This window comes from Anarhichas minor, unplaced genomic scaffold (assembly GCF_050575085.1).
Source record: "Anarhichas minor isolate MPS153535 unplaced genomic scaffold, ASM5057508v1 ptg000035l, whole genome shotgun sequence".
Lineage (NCBI taxonomy): Eukaryota > Metazoa > Chordata > Actinopteri > Perciformes > Anarhichadidae > Anarhichas > Anarhichas minor.
The window spans coordinates 2132506-2149360 of record NW_027466481.1 but is presented as its reverse complement, the minus strand read 5'-3'; positions in this window follow the sequence as shown (position 1 = coordinate 2149360).

The window sequence follows — 16855 nt, the reverse complement described above, 5'->3', positions numbered from 1 at the left end:
TATAGAAATCGAACACTCAGTTTCTTTGAACATCATTGCTCTAATTTTAGTGTTGAGCGTCAGATTGGATTTACCAACGCACGCATGGAGACTAAGGTGTGTATATCTGGTTCTAAGGCCATTGTGTAGAACCTGATGTTGGCTCATCGACAATATTATTACACAGTTTTGGTAATGAGCAAATGAGTCATTTATGTTCCTGTGTTGTAGTAATTATAGTATTCGAGTAAAGAGTTGTAATGCCAAGGGCATTTACTTGTGTACACACAAACAAAATCAAAGGCCTGTCTAATGGTTGTCAGGTGTGTCAGGTGTAGTCATAATCAAAGTTAATGTCAGGTAAGACGTCATATCCCAGCTTAAAGTTGCATGGCTAGCTGCTATACGGTACCAAAAGTTTGAGAATGGTTGAAAAAACACTTGCTGGGTATCTTGTCACTTATCAATATTAGATTAATTAAACCAATATATGCTATTTGATAAGAATCAGGAAAATAACAAATACAAACAAATTGCTGTATGTAAACGATAAACGTGCATGTTGCATGTCAAGTAACATTTTCAATGTCATGCTGCTTGTCAACCCAAGTAACAACAACAAAACAAGTTTAATAAAATGTTTTTTCCTACTGCAACATTTACCAAAAAAAAAGACAAGAAATAGTTGAAGACGGTACACTATGGTTTGTTCGGGTGGGACGTTTCTCCATCAAAAAAGTACTTAACCAAGGTTTGAGGTGAACAGGTGGAATTTGTCTTGCAAACAAATAAATAGGTTCATCCATAACTATATACTATTACAGATGATTCTCTTGTCAGACATTTTGACTTGGCGTGTCAGAAAATACACAGTAAATGGATAATGAGTGTTTCATTTAATTTTCTCAATAGGCTAGCATACACTTAGAGCTCTGGCACTGGAACGCCTACTGTGAATGGAATGCAGCTATTATCAGTGTTATTAGATACACCTGTGTCAGGTGTCAACGCCTCACAGTCGTGAGAGAAGAGTATCGAGTGAACAGATGCACTGTTTAAAGAGTGGATTTACGTCTTGATGAAGTGACACATTTGAGGATGTTTTACTTAAATTCTACTTGGTGTATGTATGTGGACACCCTACATAAAACAGAAATGGTGACAGAAATGTTTGTGATACGTATATCATGAAGCTGTCAAGTAAATTATAATGAAAAGCATTACTTCTTGTAAACAGGTTCACCCACTGTGTGCAGCTCCTGACATGGATTGAGCACAACGGGTTCATAATGATTACATTTAGGAGATTCTGAACTCTGTGGGTGTTTAAAAATACAACAAAAGGCTGATTTAAACCCCCTGCTTGCCCTTAAATTGTTTGGTTCTTTTTTGACACCTTTTGTTCTGTAGCTATGACACTTTAGCTACATTTATATTGTATATATTATATTTTATTAGGGTTGCAGAGTTGCTCAGAGTTTATGCATGCCTTTTGAATCTGTTCAGACGGATTGAAAAATGTTTTCTTTGTCAATAACCTATGCCTGATGAATTCAAGCATATCCTATTACATGTTTTTCTGTACAAGTCTGCAAAATAACTAGTATTCACAAAACTGTTTCTGCATTAAAGTTGGCTTCAATTTTTATTTGAAATTCGACTCTGTGAGATGATATTTATCCTTGAAAGTGGCCCAAAGGTAACTTTGCATTTATTTATTTTACAGCTTTCACGTTTCTTTCAAGGAAATGTTAAAAATGTTTTCTTAATTTTCCTAAACTGGGATTTCCCCCACTGGCTCATTTCCCTACATGTGTGACTCATTGTCTCTCATATTTCTAAGAGTTGTTAGTAGTTCAGCCAAAGTGTTTTTATCTTCTCGTATCTTAAATGAGAAGTTACATGTTCCACAGTAGAAGTTGATTTAGCTGACATTAAATTCAGTGTTGAATCTTCTTGTGCTAAAGAAACGTGGTTTTAAGCAATAAGCTATGGTCATAATTAGGGTGCTGCTATCCCAGTGTTGATGAACAGTGTGTCCATAATTCCCCCTCTACAGCGAGAGTTTTAAAGAATACTCCAAGTCAAACCAAAAGAAGCGATCAATCTAATCTCGAACAGACTGACAGACTTTAACTGGAGGAAGTTCTTGTTAAATATGCCACATAACGGCAGGCTTTACTCAAATTGCATTTCCAATAATGACATGTAAAGCACAGATTGATTTGTTGCACCAAAGCGGAGACAATCTACTTTACTAAGCTCATTTAAATCCTTATTGATTTCAGTCTTTTCCTTATATTGCATGTACTGCTCTTTGTGTGCGCAATCTGTCTTATCATCAGCTGTTTTCAGTTGGTTATGGTCAGCGACACCTTATTATAGCCAATAACATCCTGCAGTGATTTGCTCCGATGGTTGATTTTAATTAGGCTGATGTTTGACTACTCTCCTGTAACAGCCGTCATCACAATATGCCACCTGGCTGCTAAATAATAAAGGCCCTGCCTCACTTGTAAACCATCGATATCACGTTGGCTTTAAATAGTACCTGTTGACCTGTTTTACACATGGAAGCTGAGTATGTGATGTGCTCGGCCTTCAGTTGGCTAAACTTGTGAGAACACAGTTTCTACATACCAAAAATGGACACTGTAATAGTTTCCTTTATTGTCTTTTGAAAGTCAGGGAATGAATTGGGGTTTTCTGCATTTCGAGAAAATGTATGGTTTGGCTCATTTCAAATTCACAAATACCCAGTTGGGCATTATTTTAGGGCTCATTAACACTGTAATCATGGCTCCGTTTGAAGGCAACATCAGTCTTTTTAAAACCAGCACATGAAAACCTTATGAGTTCACTTTGGTTGCAAGCAAAACACAACAATCAATTAAATCCATCCTTTGCTGAACAGTTTGACACCGTCTCCGGTGGCACCTTGTTTTCACTTTACACTTCAGTGAATTTTATTGCGAGAGAGCCTTTCCTCTTCCCCTTGTCACCAAATTAATTTACAGCGGTGGCATTCCCGAGAGGTAGAAAAGCTTTGATGTTGCTGGAGACCAAACTGAGGAGATGTGATGGGCTCAAGGACATCATCAATGACTCATCCTTTGCACTGTTGCAGCAAATCAAATGTATCTTGCGTCTCTCACCTCACCAGCCTCTTAGAGTCACAAAGACTGAGCGGCACCTTTGATCTTATTCAGTAAACACGGGTTGGACTGGGCAGACCCTGGATCTGGAGAGACCAGTTTTCTTTTTCAGCAGAAACATTTTGAAGAATCCATCTTTCCCATTTTTACAATTGATGTTTCATTTTGGAGCAGTTCAAACTGTTGTAGAACACATATTTCTTCTCAATGTTATCTACTCTATAACAGCCAAATGCAAACTTTTAACGAAAGGAGGGAAAGGAGGAAGATTAAAATGAGTAGAAAATGATGATGCATTGAGCATCAGTAGTTTCCTTTGTGTATTTTGTGACATACCGAGTAACACATTTACTGGAGGCATTGAGGACACAAACAGGCCAAAAGACAGCAGACTCCAATTTTGTGTGATTTTGAGACTGGGGTCTGCTCATATCAGGGATTGGTTGCAGGGAGCGATGGTGATCACAAAGCCTCTACTGCCTGTCCTGTCTCCCCCTGCCACCTCCTCCACCAACAAATATCATCTATCCTCAACTGTCCCCCAAGAGAAATTGATAAAAGTTCATGAAAACCTGACAGATGAGCAACAAAGAAAAGGTTTGTTCCATGCAGTGCTTAGCGTAGGTTATCACTGAGCGGCTGACGGGTCACAAACAGGCAAGAAGGCAAACAGAGAGACGGGCAAACAGACGAGCTGCCAAGTTCACAGACAGGCAGAACGAGAACAAGATAAAAATACAGTTCTAAAGATAGGCTGCAAACACACGAGATGGGTAAACAGATCACTCCCTTAAAGACAAGCCAGTGAATTTAAATCAAGGGGATAATCCTTGACAACATATTAATATTAATATGCTCCTGTTAAAAGCACATCGGAGACTGCACAAACAGCTTACCCTTCAACAAAATTAAATAAGATTGCATTATTATTGCGTCTGCATTAATGCCCATTTAAATACACAAAGCACCTACAGTATTTATGGCTCATTGGAGGCATATTACATAGAATCCAAACATTTTAACTAACCACAGCAGAGCGACGAGGAGGTGCGTATAATGAGGCAAGAATGTGAAAGTTCTGAACAAGTATGGTGCAAAATAGATTCTTCTGAACGACACGCTCACTAATAGCAACATAATGGTGTTGTGAGATGTGCCCTTTTCATAAACTAATGAGGATGGATTTTTTTTCTATGTTAAACTCGTCTACGATGTGTCTTGAGGCTTAGACCCTTGGTCTGACCAGTAATGTGATTTGTGTTGTGCATGCCTGGCCTCATGCCATGGCATTATCCAAACCCATCAATTAACACAAGATCATTATAGTTTTAGCAGGGGGCGGGGGTGCGAGTCAAAAGGGGAAACTGGAACAGCATTAATAGTCTGATGAGGACGGAATGCATCGATGAAAGGCCAAGGATACGACTCCAACATGGGACTGTTGATGTGTACCTGAGTTTTTCATACATTTTTCAACATCATTTTGCGGCTCTACTATCCTCTTAATCTTCTGGAAACCCCTGAAGTTTAACCTGCGATCTCAAAGCACACAGGATGGAAACCACTCCCACTTAAACCAGAGATTCTTAACATGTTAGTCAGGAGGTAAAATAATAAAACACGCTAGCAAAATGTCGTTAAACTGGTCTCGGAGCGCTGAGGTCAGAGCATTGACAAGTCCCTGTCACTAGAGCATGCCGCGACCAAAAGTAAATCATATCTTAACAGGATCTTGCCTGGCTGTGCTTGGCTCGCTAAGGCGGCTAAATATTTGTTGTAACAATCATACAGTGATGAAAACAGCAGCTCACAGAAAGTGGAGGAGCCCAGTGGCGAGACTATAGCAGTGCAGCTGTGTGCAGCAGAGGAATGGGAATTAAAATTAATATTGTTTTTGATTTCGATTTTATGTAATGGACCTATAGACAAAATAGGAAAAGTAGGTCAGGTGAAATAAATTAAAAAATAAATAAATTTAAAAAACTTGAAAAGTGGTGCGTGCATTCGTATATTTATCTCTGTTGTTATGGAACCATTTAAAGGTTTAAAAACACATCTCATTATTTGTCACATGATCTAATAGAGCACCATTACATCCATTATTACCAAATGGAAAGAATATGGCACCACAACAAACCTGCCAGGACCAAAATTCCCAAACCAGGCAAGGAGGACATCAATCAGAGAAGCAGCAAAGCAACCGAAGAGAACCCTGAAGGAGTTGAAAGCCCAGCTCTGTGGAGTGTACGTCTTAAAGTGGTCCGATGGACAGATACTCCAATCTCCACTGTGGAGCTTTCAGCTCCTTCAGGGTTGTCTTTGGTCTCTCTGTTGCCTCTCTGATTAATGTCCTCTTTGCCTGGTCCGTGAGTATTGGTTCCCCTCTTTAGCAGGTTTGTTTTGGTGCCATATTCTCTCCATTTTGTAATAATGGATTTAATGATGCGCCGTTACATCATGTGACGGATCACGTAAAACTGCACACAGGTGGACTTTATTTAACTAACTATGTGACTTCAGAAGGTACTTGGTTGCATCAGATCTTATTTTGGGGCTTTATAACAAAGGGGAACAATATGCACACACCACATTTTAATTTTTTTCACTATTTCATTTTGTTCTTTACTCTTCACCAATTTTGACTATTTTGTGTTGGTCCATTACATAAAATCGAAATCCCAATTTTTCATTTCCAGGTTGTAATGCAACAAAAACGCTAAGTGGGTTGAATACTTTTGCAACCCACTGTGCATCCTGCATCAGTTCTAGAATTCTCGTGCTGAAGTCCTTTCTTTAAACGCAACAACTATTCAACTTCCAACATATTTTTAGAATAAGACCTCGAATCAGGCAATTTTAGAGGGCTAAGGCAGGCAAGAAGTAGTCGTCAAAAAGCAAGTATATGGTCATAAAAACAGACACAATGAAGGCTGTAGCACTAAGGCAACAACTGTAAGTTATCCCCTGTGACTAGGAGCGGTAACCAGCAGAAAAATAACTCGCTTATGACGGCTGGTGGACAGGTGAGGAATAGCAGGTCTGAAACATCTCGAGGGGTTTGGATTACTGTGAGGAACTACGGGCGGGGAGGAGAAGAGGACAACTTATCTTTTCAACTTTGACACATTACTACAGGCCGAGAAAATGTGTCTGAATTTAGATAGAAAACCATTTCACAGGGCCACACAAATATGATTATCCTTCAAACGGACTGGTCAAAGGGTAATGCAACAATGTATTATGGAAATATCTCTCCTACTGTAATGAGACCAAAACTGTTTTATCTAAATTTCTCTGGCTCAGCTGAATATAAATATAAATCTGAGTCCATGTTAGAGCCAACTTTAATGTATTAAGGCCTTGAGTAAATCATTGATTATTAGAGTACAGACAGCCGATATCCAGTGAACTTAGCTGGGAGGGTTTTAATGCCAGTCCTGTCATTTTTAACTCAGCATTAGTGAGTGATGTGGATCTGCGGCAGCCACCTTGGAGAGCTCGGGAAGATACAGGCTAGTGACAGCGTTCACCGCAGGCCCCATGCGTCATCCCGGGCTGGCAACAACTATCCATCATTCTTCCCAGGGAACCAGGCATATTGGACCTTTCATGCGTGGATAAAAGACAAAATACATCACAACAGAATGATGCGTAAACGAATGCAAGTCCCCTCTGGGCTTCTCTAAGGATTCACAAATCAAAACGTGACAATTTAAAGGCACAAGCCAGCCTCTAGCCTGTAGCCGGTGTAATATTTTACTGATTTTGCGCTTCACCTTGGGAATTGAATTATAACGATAAATGTGCCCTCTAAAGGGCATATCGTGTCCTCCAAGTCGCAAGTCTATTTTTCCTTATTGATGCATCTTCAGAGAGGACTATGGATTCTGGTTAACTTTTTCAACGTTGTCTCTTATTATATAACTCGATATTTATCTGGATTTGCAATGTAAAATGACCTATTGCTCAAAACACCTTGCAACTCCATAAATAAAATAAAATAATACAACGCCCTTTTTATGAACCCTCACCCTAAAGAACATGTCTTTAAATCAGAATCCTTCTGAACTGAACACTGCGGGGGAAATGTAACAAAATATACTAAATGAATTGACAGTGTATACTTTGTTTAACACATTCTCACTCTCATCTCGTCAGTGGCCCTAAGCTTCAAACTATGACGGTCTAGGTACCCTGCTAGTTTCAGTTTTGGATGTGGCAGGGACATCTTTCCAGTTTCCACTCATTCCCTGCTTAGTGTGTTTTCAAAATAAACTTCAGTTTTCACAAGAAGATAGTTTTAGGAGAAGAATGGGTCGACGTTAACTTGACCAACGACTCGTGACTTAGCGACTCGTGTGAATCGTCGGTATTAGCATTGGTGAGCGTGAGACCAGGTTGCATTGTTTGACAAAATAACACCCAAAGCCTGACATTAGAGAGGTGGAGCACCAAACTCCAGCACTACCTTTTTCCGTAGCCTGTTCCTATCAAAAGACCTGCATACAGCAGTGTCTGAACAAGTTAAAAAGTAGGGGGGGAGAGCTGCTGTTACTAACGTTATGTCACACACTAGCACTGCTTGTGTTTCCACAAAAGATATTTAGCCATTATGTAGCCAGTATATGTTCTATATCACCAAAAAAGCTGCAAACTCACACATGTTTTTCTCTTTTTGTTAGATCAGACATTGACCTTCATCAAGATCAGTTAGCTTAACTGTCAGTTATGTTTTTTTATTGCAATTCAGTGAATAAAAACTAATGGAAAAAAAAAGAATGTTCTGGCTCACAGTGCATTAGAGTAAGAGAGTGAAATGAGGTTCCCCTTTTCCATTTTCTGAATAAAGAATCCATTTTGAAAGGAAATCGAAACAAATCAGAACAACATTCCCACCCCTCGCTAAAGGCTTAGTTCACCACCGTGACAATCGTATGTTGACTCCTTCTCAGTGGCAGAAAACCATCCTAACTTTATCTGTGCTCACAACATTGAGCTTGCTTACTCACTGCAAATCAGTATGAATATAAGCATCAATGGCATGCCTAGAATATAAACATAATGTTGCTCTTTCTGCATCTGTCAATGTTGCAGCCATCTGTGATGCATTTACGTTTTTGTACCATCTAGTTAATACAATGCAACGTTACTTGAACAAAATGAATTGACTGCTACAGCTTCTCCTTTTGCCATTTTTTCCATCTTCAAGCTCGGTTTACCACTGTGACCAAAACAAATTGTACAATACTAAGGTTGAGCCGTGCTACACAGACCCTTTTTTTCCACAACGTCAGCTTTATGATTGTGGGTAGTTTGTATGAGTCTACTACATTTCGAGCAGGTTTTCACATCGTTGACACAGACCAGGCAGTCTGTGGTTTGTTTCCTCCGCTCAACACCAGCACTGTGAGTCCTCATTTCAACTTTTTGTTGTTTTCGAAGAGAGCTTCCATGTCCTTGTTCGCGGAGGATGCTATCCTCAATTAAACTACACTCACTAAGCCGTTCAGCACCGGGATTATTCTGCATGGTAGTGACATTTTGTGTGTGGCCATACTCCCGTGGGTTTCTCTCACATTTAGAAAGCTGCTTACCCACTCTGACAGCATGGCAAACGTTAAGCCAAAGCACATAACACCACCCTTCAAACTCAGTCAACGTTGAAATGAAATTAAACGAAAGATACATAATAGAACAAAAGGTTCTAACTTGCTGTTGAGAGAAGAGAAACGAAAGTATTCTTTGAATCAGTGACATTGGCCTCACATTTGAACTGGGAATAAGAAAGAGATGACAGACAGAAAGGCAGCGAGATGGAGAAATGAAGAAATGCTGTTGTGGTCTCTCTCTTGGTGTGTGACTCTTAATTTAGTCTGACTTGATCTGAGGAGCCCTGTCTTTTATTGGACATCACAGTGAAGTGAAGAGGCATTTAGTGATGGTGGAAGATATTCGGATATTCTGTCAGTTTATCTTCTATTTCATTTATTCAAGTCAAAATTGTAGAATCTTTGTCGAAAGGCAGGAAATGAACCTTAACAGGCTGACAATTCAACCAGAGCTGGGAAACAAATGTAGAGCACAACACATAAAGTTAGCTGGAAGAGCAGCGGTTTGATTTGAATGTGTGACAACATACAGCTGTGAAGAATATGGCACTCATTATTATGTAATTATGTAAAAAGTCACAACAAAGTGAAGATAAACTACTCATTAGTGATTTCATTTTTGTTTAATTTGCGTGTATGAATCATTACTCCACCACCCCTAGAGTGTAATATATTCATTCTTTTTGAGAACTCCTCATATGGTAATACACTGTTCCATAAATACACAGTAAATGTCAAAGTCTGGATCGCTGTATGATAAGTTTCTGGCCCTGCTGTTATTGTCTGCACGACGAATGTGTTATATGCTAAAATGCAGTGTTTGGTTAACAATGGACTTTAAATAGTGAAGCGCAAACATATTGCGTCAGCTCACAGTACATTACAGTACAGTAAAAAGTCTTTGAATACCTTTTACTAAACGTGGGAACAATAAATCTCTCGTGCAGAGCAGAGTGTGTTGTAGTACTCGAGATCGGTCTTGGCCACGAGACCCCTCTTTGAAGTTCTTGGTCTCCTCTCGGAAACGAACACATTTTTACTTGGTGTTGTTTCGGTCTCAGACAATGAGGACTTTTCAAGATTGTTCTGAACCAAAACTGCAGGTCCACATTTAACCGTTAGTGTGTCATGCTGTCGGAGTTACACCCGTCTGGTCTTGCTCTTGACTCGCACTCCACCTGCCGAGGTCTTGGTCTTGACTTGGTCTCAACCCCTCAAAGTCTTGGTCTTGTCTGGGTCTCAATACACTCTGGTACATGGACTTGTACTTGTATAGCGCTTTTCTAGTGTTCCGACCATTTAAAGCGCTTTAAAACTACATGTCATTCACCTACACATACAGTACACAAATTGCTCCATCGTCACCCTTCTCTGGTCTTGGTCATGACTTGGTCTTGGTTTAATGTGCTCTTGACTACACTGGCGCAGAATAGGTTGGATTGTTTGTTGTACATAACGGTCCTACACTCAATGACTTCATGTTTTTAAATTATTATTCTAATGCCAGAGTATTGAGCCATATGACACGATTTGTTGCACATCATTTATGTTCAGTGTGTGGTTGATCCTTTCATTATTATTGTTTTAGGAAAAGATAATGATAAAAGGTATATTTTCTCTAAAATGTTTCCTATAGCAGGTGCATCTCATTGCGGAGTGACTGCCTCCTAGAATGGTCACTATAGCAATGTCTCTATGAAAAATGTGGTAATATTTTATTCAATGTTGAAATGTATAATCTTTAAATGACTTCACTCGGTACCAAAACAATTCCATTAATATGGAAACATAATCTTTGATCTGTTTGTTAAATTATGCACTTTAATCAAATTACTTATACTGCGTTTCCCAATTTTCCCAACAGATCAATAAATTAAATGTTATTTTTAATGTTATTGGGAGTACTGACTAAGTTAAAATATGAGTCAAATATGCTAAAAATTAAATAACAAAAAAAGTATTTTTGTAAAGCTGTGGATTGATTAATAATTGATATTATTATAGACAGACACACATCGTTTCTTTCTCTTTAGGCCCCATTTGCTCTTCGCTTCCCCTCCTCCTTTCAGCCCTATGCTCTGTGTTGCCCTTCCCTAAAGATTTGATTAATTCATGGTTTAGAAGAGAGACCGCGAGCACACATTAGCAAAGGAGTCACCAGGAGTTCACTTTGAAGAGAAGAAAGACACATATCCATGACCTCCAGCCACGGTATTTGGTTGACGAAGACAAATCTGTATCGGGGTTTCTTTGGGTTTCATTTTCATGTGTCTGATCAACAAATATTTGAAAAATATATATATTTCGAAACCATCCCCATAAAACTTAATAATGCCCTTGAATGCAAGTTACTCAAATATGTTGTACCCAATTAGATCAAACCCCATCCTGGGAGCTTTGTCCTCCACAGAAGAGGTCATTAAATGAACTCCATTAATATAGCACTTTTCAAACGAGACGTAAGAGAGTAGTTTATAAGATGACTAAAAGATAAAAACAAAGTATCATGTATCACTTCAACGTGTTATGTATCACTCCATGGACCCATTTTCTTTCTTGTTTCCCCTTTGAAATACGTGTTGATTCTTCAACATGAAGCACAATTACCACCACATTTAGACAGATATTAAAAAAAGTATATTTACACAGTAATGTGCCTTTTGATACTGTTTATTGAAAAGTGCTCCCTCACCAGAGGACAATTAGTAAAACCTGCTCAGAAATAAATCATGAAATGGCAGAGGAAATTATCGAGCTCACAAAAAATAGAAAGGTAAAATCTGCAGGTAAATGCTGCCCCGAGTGCTACACTTTTTAATCATCCCGGCCCCCGTTAATTAATCCAGGATAATCACACTCTTATCATAGAGGAAACCAGTTGAATGCAGGATGGTTGTGAACATTTAATCAGTCTCTTCCTCTCTCCATTTGACGCCGACTCAATGGTTTGAGCTAACAGAGAAGCTATATTCTCAACAAAAATAATTTTTTTAGCTGTGAGGATTTGAGTAAACTGTGGTCTCGTAAAGTCGAAAACATGTCAGGCCGGTGATTATACAGAAGACCCCCCCCCCCCCCCCCCAAATAAAACAACAGCAACATAATACATGAGTAATAAATGAGCACTCACTGATATCAAAGATTTACAGTATATTTTGCCATTTCCACAACTTCCTAGTTCTGGGAAGACTTTAAATAAGTCGCTATTCCATTAACCTTCTGGTGTAGAGCAAAGGGCAGACTTTTTCAAGCTCTCTCTTCGTTTAAAACAAGTTTTTTTGAATCCCCTTTTTAGCGCCAAGGTTTTCGATAATTTGATTCATTACATAAACATTTTAGGGATAATAAGAGAATATTGATTTATTCTTTTTCCTGGGTGACCTTGGCACAAATTGGTTTTGAAAATGCTTTTTCTTTCTGTTGTTGAACGCATAATAAGTCACCAAGAGTGCTGTAGGTGTATCAGCTAAATGCTAAAAGATTCTATGTAAATTTGGACTTCATCTTCCACAAGAGCTCATAGCAAAACAAACATGAAATGACTTGCTCAAGGTTATCTGCCACTCTTCACACAGCCATTCCCTCCCATTCTCTCTTCTTAATATCCATCTTGCCTCAGAATTTGGCAAGGATGTCTGTTCCCATTTCTGAATGTCAAGGAAGCGCTGTAATCTTGACGTGTCTCCTCCTTTTAAAAGCAGAATGTGCTCAATAATTATACCTTGGTGCAAAGCCATCACATCACATGTTGAGGGTTAACAAGATAAAACAGTGTGAATTGACTGTCACAGACATCTGTCTTTCAGTGTATTCACAAACACTTGAGATAAAGGTTTTATAAAACCTTTCTCACAAGCAAAACACCCAGTGCATCAAAAAATAAGAAATGTGTTCATGTCATTATCGGTGCATGATTCCAAACAGATTCTAGTTGTTTTACAGAAACATATAACCCTACCCTCACATCATGTATTAAAAGGCACTGCCACTACTGCTAGATGCTGCACCACTGAAGAAAGCCATTAAAAAAGAAAGAAAATCTGATGTTTTTTGTCCAGCATCCAGTTTAAAATATGTATTTTGTGTTAAATATGCCAATTGAGATAGCTACAATGTCTGACAAGCAATCTCCAGCAAAATATGCAACATGGAAAAATAAATTCAAGGGGATTTTTTGTGATCACCGTCAGTGTTTTCAGCTGCTGCTTTTGTAAAACAAACAATTACAAACTGGCAGTTCAATAAGAGATGACGGAATGAGGGCTGCCATGTGAAGAAATATGTGTTTTCTGTATCTGAACTCAGCCAGATTCAACTTTCTCTCCTTATGTGACCCAGCAATACTCTACGGCCCTGTGACAAATTTGTGGGCTCCAACAGGGACCAGAATACTCCCCAAATACTTGGAAACGGTGTAAACAGGTCGGCAAGAGAACTTGCCAGACTCGTTTTTATTATTATTATTTAATGGTTGAGAATCCACAGGGCCAGTGATTCCTCTGGAGCTCTGTCTCTTCTCCCAGGAAAGAAGGCGAAAACTCAGATAAGATGTGACAGGCTGATAGCTGCTCGCTGTGGCTGCTTTGGAAAGCAAGACGGGCTCCGTTTGTGTGATGAGAAATGCTCTGGAGGAAGATAGACTGGGCTGGGAGGCAGTGAAGTGGGGAGAGAGAGAGAGAGCGATGCAGGAGAGAAGCAGTGCGGTGCAAAATGAAAATGAAACAGCAAAAGTGCTGGATGGCGTAGTGTGACCTTTTGCGAATAACTTTTCGTAAACTCGCTCGTTTTTTTGTTTTTTCCTGGAGAACTGAAGGGTAATGAATGACCATGGCATTCTGATTACAGTGGGTTTTTTTTTATTAGTGGTGATGGATCTCGCTCATATGCACACACATAAATACTCATGGAAACACATGCTCACCCACAAACTCTAACAATATATGTCGTGCACGCGGGCCAATTTTCAAAGGAAAGGTCAGCGCTGACAATGATTTGAGACCCTTTCGCCATGAAAAATACACAACATTACCAAAGGATGAAGGCAAAAAGGAAGCAGGGAAGGTAGCGGAAAGAATTATGCAACAGCTTCGGGCATAAATGAATGAGCTGAGGACCAAAGTCTGTTCTCCTTCAATATTTTATTACTTTTCTGTGTATTTATGGTCGGTGACTTGTGTCAGTCATCCTTTCAGGCATACATCTCATCTCTGAGAGTGAGACTGTAAAACAGCGGTGAAATAGAGAGTGCAGCGTCTAGCTGACATGAGACAGACAGCTGTTGGCTAAAAGCAGCACTGAGACCGTATGGAGATGCAAATACACATGACAGTACACAGAAGATGGCTGCCAATCCACCCGACATATCCTCCAGTCTCCTTCTTTATGACAGATTATTATAATTACCACTTTCTGCATCCACAGGAGCTATTATGAATTAGTCCATATAAGGCTTTACAATATTGATGGCAGTACACTTACGTACCCTCAGGTATTAACTTGTCAAATGGCACTTTGTGTCTGGTGGCATTACAGAGCCATCATTCTGTGATACAAAGCGCCTCCTCCAGTATGTTGCAATATGAAATAACTGTTACACATTTATAATAAAGAAATAAATATGTCTCAATGTGCTGTCCAATGAACTGAATATTCTTGGCTCATCCTCAACAATGCCTCTTCTAAAGCCAATTTATAATTCACTAAATACATTTCAGAAGTCAGTTTCATCATCCATCACAGAGGATTTTCCAGCCACCATCAATTTATGAATGTTTTTCATCAAAACTGCATGAATAACTTTGGAATGTCACACACTATCGTTATTGTACATGAATGCATTCTGCTGCTGCACAGATTCACCGAACAAATCCATGTTTCAATTTGCCGTAATGGTTCAGACTTTACAAAAATCTGTTACCGTTAATGACTTCTTGTCCATGTTATCTTATAACCTGCGGTCCGCAGATTTGAACATCCACAATTTCATGACGACTGGGCAAACTCATTGTTTTCCGTCAGAAGGAGATGCTTTTAAATGCAAAAAAATGTAGCTGCAGCCAACATTTATTTTTTGAAGCATTGATTGTTTTTGATTATATTTTCAATTAATTGGTCAGTGTTTAGTCTATAAAATGTCATAAAACAGTGAAATGTAGCGACGTTTCGTTTGGTTTTGTCCGAACACGAATGTGAAAAATACAAAGGTATTCAGTCAAACATTGTTAAAAAACTAGAGAAGAGAAGCAAATCGTATTATTTGAGAAGGTGCAACCAGAGAATGTTTTGAAGAAAATACAATTAATCAATAGCTGCCCGGTTATTTCCTGTTGATTATTTCCTGATTGATCAACATCAATCAAACATATGCTGAAACCCTATGTGAGTGAAGTTAATGAGCCTCATCAACAACACCAAGTTCTACAGTTGATGTCTCATTATTTGACTGCCATGTTTATTACACAGTATTTCAGACTGTGAAAGCTGTGTTGATGTGTTCAAACTGCTGTCTGAGCTTTTTTGGTGCCCCTCCCTTTGTAAGACAGAGATATCAAAGAGCCAGGACCCCCTGCTGTTACATATCTGAGAGGCAGTGAGTAATTCCGACACGGTCAACTGTGTCATTTGTTTTATTTTTTTCCGGGTGGATAAGACACCGAATCCTCCGATCATTCAACTTGAGGACAATTCAAAAGACACTATCGTCTCCGATTGTGATGTACAGTAAGCATGTCCATGTGAGTGTTTTTGTGCCGGACTGAATATGAAAGAGATGACTGAGCTCAAACTGCTTATGAATCATCGTCAGTAGGTTGCACTAACTTTCTCTTTCTCATACTTTCAGTTTGACCCAACAGATCATCAGACTGAGGGTGAATAATTCATGTAAGGGTGGGTTTGGTGTGTGTCCTAGTTAGCATTTGCTTTGCTGACACCTGCTGGTGCATCCGTTACAAAAGCAATTAGATGCACGGTCCTCCAAGGACCCTCTGGCACTCTTTCATCCCCAATCAAATGCATTTGCTCCTCTCCTGTTGTTTCAAGACCCTAACATCCCACTGACAGATTCCCCACATGCTCTGCTGCCTTTTGTTGTTATCTGATTAGCTGGAGCGAGAGACCAACCAGGATTCATTTCACTGCTGTCTCTCCTAATTTCATTCCAGGCCGCTTCCCAAACAATGCCTGGAATCTTAAACTTCTCCTCATATGTCTCCTGGTAACAACACAGAAGCATGGGATGCAGTATCGGTAACTTCATTGTATGCTCTGTGTGACATGCAGCTACAACGGTTGACAAGACAAATATTGTCTTTAATTAATGTGGCAATGTGACATTCACTATTGGATTTTATCACTTATGCAAAATCACAAAACGTGTCCTTTTTAGTACAAAGAGATTTTCCGAAATGTTTTTGTCACATGAATAAGTTATCAGAGTTAACACTATACATCAACATCTATTTAGTTTTAGATTTTTAGTAGGCTAGTCCCATTTGGGACTGAATCATCCACTTTGTGACCAAATAAGGCTTTAAGTGGCCAACAAACAGATCTTTACACTTGAGGTTTTGTCACTTTTAAGTCTCCTTTCTGTGTCTTACATACATGATTATTTGATTTTTGATACCCAAACAAAAACGCGTTCTTTGTTTTGTTAGCAATCCCTCTGTACCCATTTGAGAATGTGGGCTGTCTGTTCCTAAAACACTGCCATATGTTTGTTTAGAAATAGCTTTGTTTCTGTGAGGTGGTTGGTTGTAGTGCAGTGTGGCGCACTGCAGTTTATTGACAGTGTGTCATAGTTTCTAATTTGCTAATAAAGAAATGTTTCAATTGCAATCAGTTGTTATATTGTTTATATTGCCCAACCCTAAGTATCAAATCAGTTAAAATAAGTTATTTTTTTAACAGCAACAGTCTGCTACTAAAGTCCAGTGATGTTGGCTAGTCATTTTATTTAATGTCATTTCTAATATATAAATAGCATAAAGTTGACATCTCAGTAATATCCCTTTACAAAGACATGCCACTCTGAAAGCCAGTGTGACTGCTTTAATAATAATTCAAAAATAAACTGTCAAGATCTAAAAACCTCTGAGAAACCCCATCAAG